The sequence below is a fragment of the Jatropha curcas genome, chromosome 9 (genome assembly GCF_041381405.1).
Source record: "Jatropha curcas cultivar XTBG-Jc1 chromosome 9, XTBG_Jcur_1.0, whole genome shotgun sequence".
Lineage (NCBI taxonomy): Eukaryota > Viridiplantae > Streptophyta > Magnoliopsida > Malpighiales > Euphorbiaceae > Jatropha > Jatropha curcas.
This window is the reverse complement of record NC_143159.1, coordinates 21,831,054-21,840,729: the sequence shown is the minus strand read 5'-3', so window position 1 is coordinate 21,840,729 and position 9,676 is coordinate 21,831,054.

Below are 9,676 nucleotides of genomic sequence, written 5' to 3'. Positions count from 1 at the left end.
GAAAAACAAAAATAAAACAGGGTTAAGAGCTTGTTCAATATAGCTACTTCGTCGGCACCGGGAGTATCCTCGGTCTTTGGAGCAGCTTTTTCTTTCACCTTTGTGCACTTTGACATTTTTAGCATCTTCCTCTAAGCTTCCTCTGCATCTTCCGTTGCAGTCATCCCGAATGTTTAGCACACATCCTCTCTTCCAACCCCGCCTCTGCCAATATCAGCTCTTTAGGCAAACTGCTTCCAACTGCATTAATTGATCCACCTGTTGGGGACTTATGAGGTGGATAGTTATACTGATACTGCGGCAGAGGATTATTCCATGTGCTCGGCTTATTACGCTCATTAGGCTTAATGATCTTCCCACTATCTATCAAATCTTATATAGCGTCCCTGAGCTGGAAGCAATTATCAATAGAATGGCCTTTGCACTGATGGTATTCACAGTTTTGATCAATAAACCTACCCCGAATAGGTTTAGACGGGTTAATTGGTAGCTTAGACAATACGCCATTCCTGATGCAGGATCTCATGACTGTGCTCAAGGGCTTGCCCAAATCAGTGAACTCCCTCCTTACCCTCTCGTTGACAGCTCCAACCGTGTTGCTACTCCCCGACTGGTTTGCAGCATTATTTCCAGCATTTCTACTTTGATCATTGTAAGAAGACCGATAGTTACCAAATCCCCGGTTTTTCTTCTTTTCCTCTTTGTACAGCTCTTCGATGTTCAGCCTAGCCCTTTGAACTAGAGAAAAATCAGTGAGGGGTTGGGCTAGCATCCTATCCTTGAAGAAAGGTAAGAGGCTTCGACTGAAAATCCTGATCAGCTCTTGATCCTTAGGCCTTGTCTGGACCATGAACAGTTTTGTCCTCCACCTCCTGTAATAATCCGAGAAGCTTTCATCCTTTTCTTGCCTCAAACTTTCCAAGTCACGCAGGCTGAACTCCTCACTTTCATCTGTCTTGAAATGCTTAAGAAAGGCAATCTGTAACTTGATCCAATTCTTCTGAGTCTCCTCATCTAGACCATCGTACCACCTCCGATAGTCTTTATGTAATGTTTGCGGAAATGCTCGTAAAACATCATCCTCATTGTATCGGTTCATCTGAGAGACCCAGAGGAATTCAGACATATGAGAACAGGGATCGTTGTCTCCTTCGAATGTTGTATGCTTGAATGTTTTAAATGAAGTGGAGCTGGTTAGGTGCAAAACATACTCGGTTATATGAAAGTTGGTGACCGGCTCCTTTTCCTTTACCGCAGCTATTTTCTCAAATCTGTCTTTCAGCTCGGCAAGTTGCTTGAGCACATCATTCTCAATAGGGGCAGTGTTTCCCACAGTAGCCTGATTGTCTGACACATGTTCTGGAATTTGTCTTTCTTCAACCGCTGGTTGACTGCTTGAAGCGGGAGGAGTTTGATTTTGGGCCCTATCTTGGGCGAGAGCAGCGGCTACAATCTGAGCAATAGTTCTTATCTGGGCTTCAGAAAACCTAGTCTCATTCAGAGTATTGTCACCCATTTCTGCTAGATCTGAACTTCAATAATTCACAGAATTGGCTGGAGTAGGTTCGGGGATTGGGGATATTCTGACCAAACGTTGACCAGGGCGCCGGTGCCAAGCTCTCGAAGCAATTTCCTTGGAGGGATCAATTCTGACTGATAGATAGAAATACCTAAGTTAAAGTAGGTCTTGCATGTATGCATGAGAAAATGGAAGCACGTAGGATGAGGAATGCAGTTCTAATGCGCTAATGATCAGTATGGAGATAAGATCTTGATTTCAACGACTGGACCCAAAATTCGGCATGAATAATATGAACTTATTTTGTACTTACACATTTCTGGAATTATCTGTCGTCGACTGTCCCTTTTGGATTTTACAGTCGGCTATTTTCTCTCAAGTCCCTAATTTTTGCCTTGGAATGAAAGAATTTCCAAGCGGGACACTTTTCATTATTTACTATATATATATTTTTTTTGTGTCCTTACTTTTTGCCTTGGAACAAATGGTCCCAAGCAGGATGTTATTTTTAACTAATTACAATTTTTTTTTTCAATCTCACGCTTATTTTCAAATAATGCGAGAAATGTAAAAATTCAAAGGAATCTCAACCCCCTTATAACTCCCTTTTCTTTTGGGTATCAATTCACTATAAATAATTGCATTGTGTTATTCAAAACGAATTAGAGGTCCACTTTCAAAATTAAGATCAAACGTCCATACTGAAAATTAGTTTTTATTAATGCATGGCTGAAACAAAAAGTATTACATGATGCATGAATGTCACAACATATGTACAGTTGATAACATACAGGGGAACGGGAGTTGGGAAATGCATGCCTTCCAACCTTATTTCCCCCACACACGGATTCCGTTGGTATAAATTCCGACATCTGTTTCCTAGGAATTGGTCTAATCTCGACAACCAACAGGGGGTTTTGAGATTGACGATATAAACTCTCGGAAATAAATGCGGCATAACAACAGCAAACAGAATTAGGTGTTCCCTGGGGGAAGTAACTAAGGCTTTCAACTATATGCATTGGCTTTAGTCTTATTGGGCTTAACAAAGTCTGGGTTCCGCAAACAGGATTCGGGCTTTGTTGGGCCTACTCCTTTTGACGCACCTTTAAGGTACTAGGCTTGCGGTTGGTAGTAATGTTAATTCTCGGATGGATGCACCTAAATCGCATGGTTTAGGCTAGATCCACCGTCAAACTTAACACCAGTACCGAAGGGTAGCATGGGTAGAATGAGGTGAGAAGAGAGAAATGCGAATGAATGCAAAAATCCTATAAAAGAAAAAGGAAAGCAATTAAACATATACGGACGATTAAAAATTTTCCAACGGCTTTTAGAAAACATAGGTTTTTAGAGTTAATTCCTAATCACAACCAACTAATTATTAAAAATAATCGGGGACTAGTGGTTGTATCCCCAGCAGAATCGCCAATCTGTTTTCGCCGAAATCCCCCCGGAGGACCCGAAAACATCCTTTTTGTCATTTTTGATGAAATATTTGGATGCGATGCCGATAAATCGGTCTTATAAACAATTTTGAGTCGCCACCCATTGTTTAGGCAATGGGACCATTTTTATAAGAATGACTTCATTTTAAACCTAATTTTGTTTTAAGGCCAAATTATTTTAAAAGACTGGTCAGGCGCACCAATGCGATTCTGGGTAAGGGAATTGGATACGTCGGCCCGTTGGAAGCCGACGCCCGGAAAAACCAGCCTCTATTAACCTATGATTTCTAATTTATTTTAGTTAGAAAAGCCAAATTATTTATTTACTTAAACCCAACCCAAATAAATCGGACCGAGTTCCTATTTGGAAAATTATTTAATCGTCCCAAACAAATCTAATTATCACATAGCAATTATTCAAATTAAAGCAATTAAATCAAAGCAATCAAACCAAATAAATAAAAGACCCGCTCTTGCCTTATGGTTCAAGGCGGGCGACAAACCGAATCAAAAATATTAAATGAAATAAATAAATGGCCCGCTCTTGCCTTATGGTTCAAGGCGGGCAACAAACCGAAGAATAAATCAAATAAATAACAGACCCGCTCTTGCCTTATGGTTCAAGGCGGGTAACAAACCGGATCCAAAAATATATATACAGATCGAATCAAAAATTAAATCCATAAACCAATAAAAATTCATACAAATAATAAAATAATAAAATCATACAAATAAATATATATGATCACATTTTAATATTTTAAGCTCAATTAAATTATAATATGTTCATATTTGGCCATTTTCAGATTTATTGAAGAAATTAAACTTTATTTTTGTACAAAATTTATATTTTTTTTTATTATTATTTCTGGAAAAAATTGATGAACAGTTACTGTTCATCGATCACTTCTGGGAAAATTAATGAATAGTGCGTGCATAGTACATGAATAGTGTGTGAACAGTGCGTAAATAGTATCGATTTCTGGAAAATTAAGAACATTTACTGTTCATCGATGAACAAACAGGTACTATTCATCGATCATTTCTGGGGAAATTGATGAACAGTTGCTTGATTTTTGTCCAGAATTCATTTTTAAGCGATTGTTTACATTATTTCTTGTTCAGATATAATTTAAGGACATATAAAATGGCCAAATATGAATAAAATATAATTTAAAGAAGCTTAAAATATTAAAATCACAAGAATATGTAAAAAATCACAAAAATATGTAAAGAAAAAAAATACAAAAATGTTAAGAAAATTACCTGAACCTCAGATTGAGGATTGTAAATGGATCAAGATCTCCAGAAGCCTTTTTTTTCAGGATTTAAATGTGTTTTTTTTTATCTTTTTTATTTTTTGCTCTCTTTTTATGGTTTGATTCACCTAAAATTGATATCTAATGCCAATTTCTCCTCATATCAACTCATAAGAATTTTTTGGAGAGAAATGTGGCAGCACAGTATATTTTTTAGGGTTTTTGCCGTTTATGGAGTTGTGAAGTTGTGTGAAAATTGTGAGAAAGAGATGAATTTATAGAGTAGGTTAGGATACTGTAGCAAACAGTTACTGTAGCACGCGGCTACTGTAACAAGCGGCTCCCCCCTCCTTTTTTTTAATTTTATTTTGAATTTATTTATTTATTATTTATTTATTTTTTTGGCTTAATCCTTAGATTAGAAGGCTTCCAGATAGCATTAATCCATTCATCCTTGCGTCCTCATCGGATCAGGCGGGACATAAAAAACACGCGTCAACAGTGCCACACAGCACGCCCAGTGCAACACCATTGGCACGCCCGTGCGAGGTAAGAGATCTTTGGTGTGCAGGAAAAATGCGTGCACGCCCCAGGCCGTGCTAAGGCGCACGCCCGTGCCCGCTAATACTCAGACTTCCAGAGGCTTGCACGCCCCCAGCCGTGTTGATCCGCACGCCCGTGCCCGCTACCACTCAGACTTCCAGAGAAGAGCACGGTCCAGACCGTGCTGAACTGCACGGCCGTGCGCGCCTCTTTATTTAAAAAGCATGCCCTAATCCTGTTTCATTCAACCTTGCACGCCCTAGCCGCCAGCACTCATTTCTTTCTCATTTTCTTCCATATTTTTCATCAACATGCCTCTCAGGTACAAGCACAGCAGGCCTGCTTCATCTGTAGCAGCTGGACGCCGCTCAACCTCTCGATCCTCCACTGCATCTCCACCATCTGAAGGACCACCGCTTCCTCCATTTGAGACGAGTTCCGACGAGCAATTGGACAGGTATCATAAACTCTCATCACGTCCTATTTTGCCCAATAAATTTATAGATGAGAATGCTTTGTCGCAAGTTGGGCTTAGGGATGCTGTGATAGAACCACTAAGGCGTATGGGGTGGGGAGATTTTATAAAGATGAAAGACCCTGTGTATGCCCCTTTAACTTTGGAATTTTTAAGCTCATATTCTGCCACTATTAGATTTCCAACTGGATGTATTCGGGATTTCATTCGATTTAGATTACTGGGGAGAGATTTTGAACTTTCGATAGATGAAGTTAGTCGCATTTTTGGTTTTCCCACCGAAAATGCGATTACCCAACTCCCTACAGATTCTTTTGATTCAGATAGGTGGCATGAATTAACAAGCGAAAGCAATTATAATCCTAGGGTATCTAAGGCATCCAAATTGAAAAGTCCTACTTTAAGATATATCCATAAATTTTTAGTTCATACGATCTTTGGACAAAATGAGAGTGAGGGAGTTTTAGGATGAAATGAACTTTATTTCCTATGGGCTATTAATCATGGAGTGTTGCTCAATGTCGGGTATTGGTTATGTCAAAAGTGGGCTCGAGTAGCAAGGGCAGAAAAGGGGGCCATCGTAATAGGTAGTTTTGTCACACGCATTGCTACCTACTTAAGGGTGTGGAATCCAGCTAGGCCCATTTATGACAGCATTGGTGGAGGGAGAGGCACCAGGTTAGACATAGATATGATGATCCACATGAAAATAGTGGAAAAGGTCGGGGACTCCTACCGTTTGATGGGTGCCCAAGGTGATGAAGAGCCTCAGGATGCTAGTGGCGCTAATACAGAGGAGGATATTCCACCTCCTTTCCCTGGTTTTTGTGTTTCTGGTGCAGGTACTTCCGGAGCTGGACCTTCATTTCAGGGGGCATCCACTGTGTCTAACGATGAGGTGCTTGCCCGGATGTTATCCCGCATGGATGTGTTTGACACTCGGCTTATTAGCATGGAATCGATGATTGCTGATCGCTTCCAGTCGCTTGAGATCACGCAGGGCAGCCTCGACTCTCGTCTTGACACTGTGCAGGGTCAACTTCAGACTATACTTCATTTGCTGCAGCCTCCTCCACCTCCACCACCAGAAGCTTGATGAGTTTCACATCATTTTGATTATTCCTTCTTATTTTTCTGTGTGTCGAACATTGCACTTTGGTTTTTGTTTGAATACTTTGGATTTCAGTTAGTTGCAGTTTACATACTTGGATTTCAATTGTTTTTCAATTTCAATATTTTGGATTTCTTTTTAGTATGTTTCTAACTCTATAGCTTGGATGAACTTCACCTCCCGGCTTCCTTCTATTGTCTCAAATCGATGATGGTACCTTTCTCCACTTTTTATTCTTTTATTGAAGTTACCATAATTTCATAAGTTTGGGGAAATGCATATAGCTCATTGAGGACAATGTGCTTAATTAAGTTGGGGGAGGACATTTTATCTAAACTACAAAATTCTCCTGATTTTTGTTTTATTAAATAAAGTAAGGTTGGAATAATTGTGATCAAATTTAAAATTTATCTTTAATTCATTAGCCTTTGACTAAATTAATTGTTTTCCTAAAGATTAATTGCTTTTAACCAAAATTAAAATTTTTAACTTAACATACTTCTTTGATTTAACCATTTGTTCCTAAGATTATAAACATTAACTTTGTTAAAATTTTATGATAAATAGGTATGTTTTTCATAAAAACTTATTTAACCTTGGCACTCCTAGAACAATTTAGAATTCTCTTCAAGACAAAATTTTGTGCTTACAATTAGAAAGAAATGATTTAGGCATTCTTTGATAAAAACCTCATATCTAACTTAGACCACCTAAGAAAGTATGGCCCTTGCAACCAATTTGAAGCCTATATCAAATTTTTATTGTTCACCTCTATTTGAACCTAGCCACTAAACCAAATCAATTCTGCACCCTGAATGCAACAATGTGTAATTGAAGGATTTTTATTTTATTAAAACATAGCAACAAGTGGAGAAAATTCTATTAATACTAGCAAAAGAGAAAAGGAGGAATACCCCATAAGAAAAGAAATTAGTCAAAAATTCAAGTTTGGGGAACTTTAGCAAGAAAGAAGTATTCAAGGATATTGTGAAGAAACCTTGCCAAAATTACCCCTAAAAGTTTGAGCTGGTAAGGAGCTTAAATTAAATCTCCCTTTACAAATACAAATTGGTTTTAATATAAATACAAAATCCTAATATGAAGTATTTGTTGCATTTTTCTTTATCACATTGCCTTTTCTTCTTTAGCCAAAGTTTACCCCTAAAACCCCATTACAACCTAAATAAAGACCTTTTGATCTTTCAAAAATGTAAGCATTTCAATTGTGGAGAAGAGACAACTAATATTGCCTATGGGAGTGTTACAATTACATTCTATTTAAGGGTTAAAATGATTTCTGTAAATTCATATTCTAATTAACATAAAATTAAATAAAGATTGATGATAAAAATCTTGTTAACTTATGTTTAATAAAAATAATATGTTCTGTTGAAAATTAAAATTTTGGCTAGAAAATAATTGACATAGGAAACATATAATTTATTCTTATGTTAATAATTGGATATTTATTAAATTCGTGAATAATTATTCCAGACTATTTTGAGTTAGCATTTTAGTTTTATTGCTTGAGGACAAGCAATAGTTTAAGTTTGGGAAATTTTGATAGTGTAAATTTTCATAGTGTTTTTATTGTAATTTTTACTAAGATTTCTAGTATTTTTAATTTATCTAAATTAGTTTTTATGTAATATTGTTATGTTTTAACTTAAAAGCTTCCTTGAAACACAACTCACTTGATTTTGAGGAAAATTGTAGGATTTTGCAAGAAAATGACAAAAATAAGGCAAAATATAATTAGCACGCTCCAGCCCGTGCTAATCAGCACGACCGTGCCAAATGCAAGGCAAAACAAGCAAGGAGTCAGAGGCGCGCATGCCCCAGCCATGCTAAGCCACACGCCCGTGCCACAACTGCCCTAGACTTCCAGAGGCACGCACACCACAGCCCGTGCTAAGGCGCATGCCCGTGCGCGCACTGGAGATAAACACTTGGCCCGTGTAGCTGAAGCACGCCCGTGCTACATATGTTCCAGACTTCCAGAGGCGCGCACGCCCCTGGCCATGCAAGTGTGCACGCTCGTGCTCTGAAACCTCCCCAGACCATGCTAAACAACACGGCCCGTGCTGAAACCTCCAGACTTCCAGAGCCTGGCACGCCCCAGACCGTGCCAGGCAGCACGCCCGTGCTAAGAAAGAGATCCTGAATTTGAGTCAAAAGTTGCCAACTAATCCCTGCCATTTTCACAGCTCACTTTGGACACTTTCTTCACATGCCAGTCAAGCTTTAAACATATGCACATGGAAAGCCATAATTGAGAGGAATTTATGGCTTGCTTTAGAGCTTTTCCACCTCACAAAGTTGGACTTTATTCATTAAAGCATGTGGAATGCTCCCCCAAGGAGTCTATATAAAGAGAAGAAGCCATTCCAAGAGATCATCCCATATTCTACATCTCTTCTCCCATCTCTCATTTTATAGCTTTGTATATAGTTTTTATTCTTTTAGAAGTTAAGTATTCAAGAGTTGTGCAAAGGTTCAAGGAAGCCATCCAAGCAATTGTTAACTAGTTCTTATTTCTAAACTCTTAATCTTGTTTATTTCTTTCATTATTCTTATTGATTATGAAATACTTATCAAGCATTATTGAGTTTTATTTAAGTGCCATGTCTAACTAAACTTTTATACTAGGGGTTTGATGTAGCTTAATCTCTTTTCCAATCTATGCAATTAGATTTATTTTTCCTTATTCAAGTTATGATTTATTGATGAACTTAATGCTTCCAGGCAGAGTTTTCCCCTGGATTGATTTATTTCAATCATCACTATCGGAAGAAGGATCTTTGACATGAAAAGGTTAATAAAACACATGAGAATAATAACTTGATGCGGAAGTTATATGGTTTGACTCATGGGGGGTTTTCATGATTTATCAACCTTAAATTATGGATTCATAAACAACTACATAACTTAATGATTTAATTCATATTTGATTGCACTATTGGAAGATAGGTAATTAAATGGAATTAAAATAGCTAGCAATACATTGGAAGAGCTTGTTAGTGAATTCAGAGTTGTTTCCCCTACTTGAATAATTAAATTGATTAATGAACTAATGAAATAAATTGGATAGGATTAAGTGAAATCAAAACCCCTAGTAGTTTTTAATCCCTTGATTCCTTTTAATCAAATCTTATTTACTTGACTCTTGTTTATTTTACTTTTATAAAACAACTCTCACTATTATCGTTTAAATAATAACGAGATAACATAATTTTGGTATTTGGATTATAATCCTCATGGGAACGATATCTTACTCATTATATATTACTTGTAGCGATTCGTACACTTGCGAAATAAGCT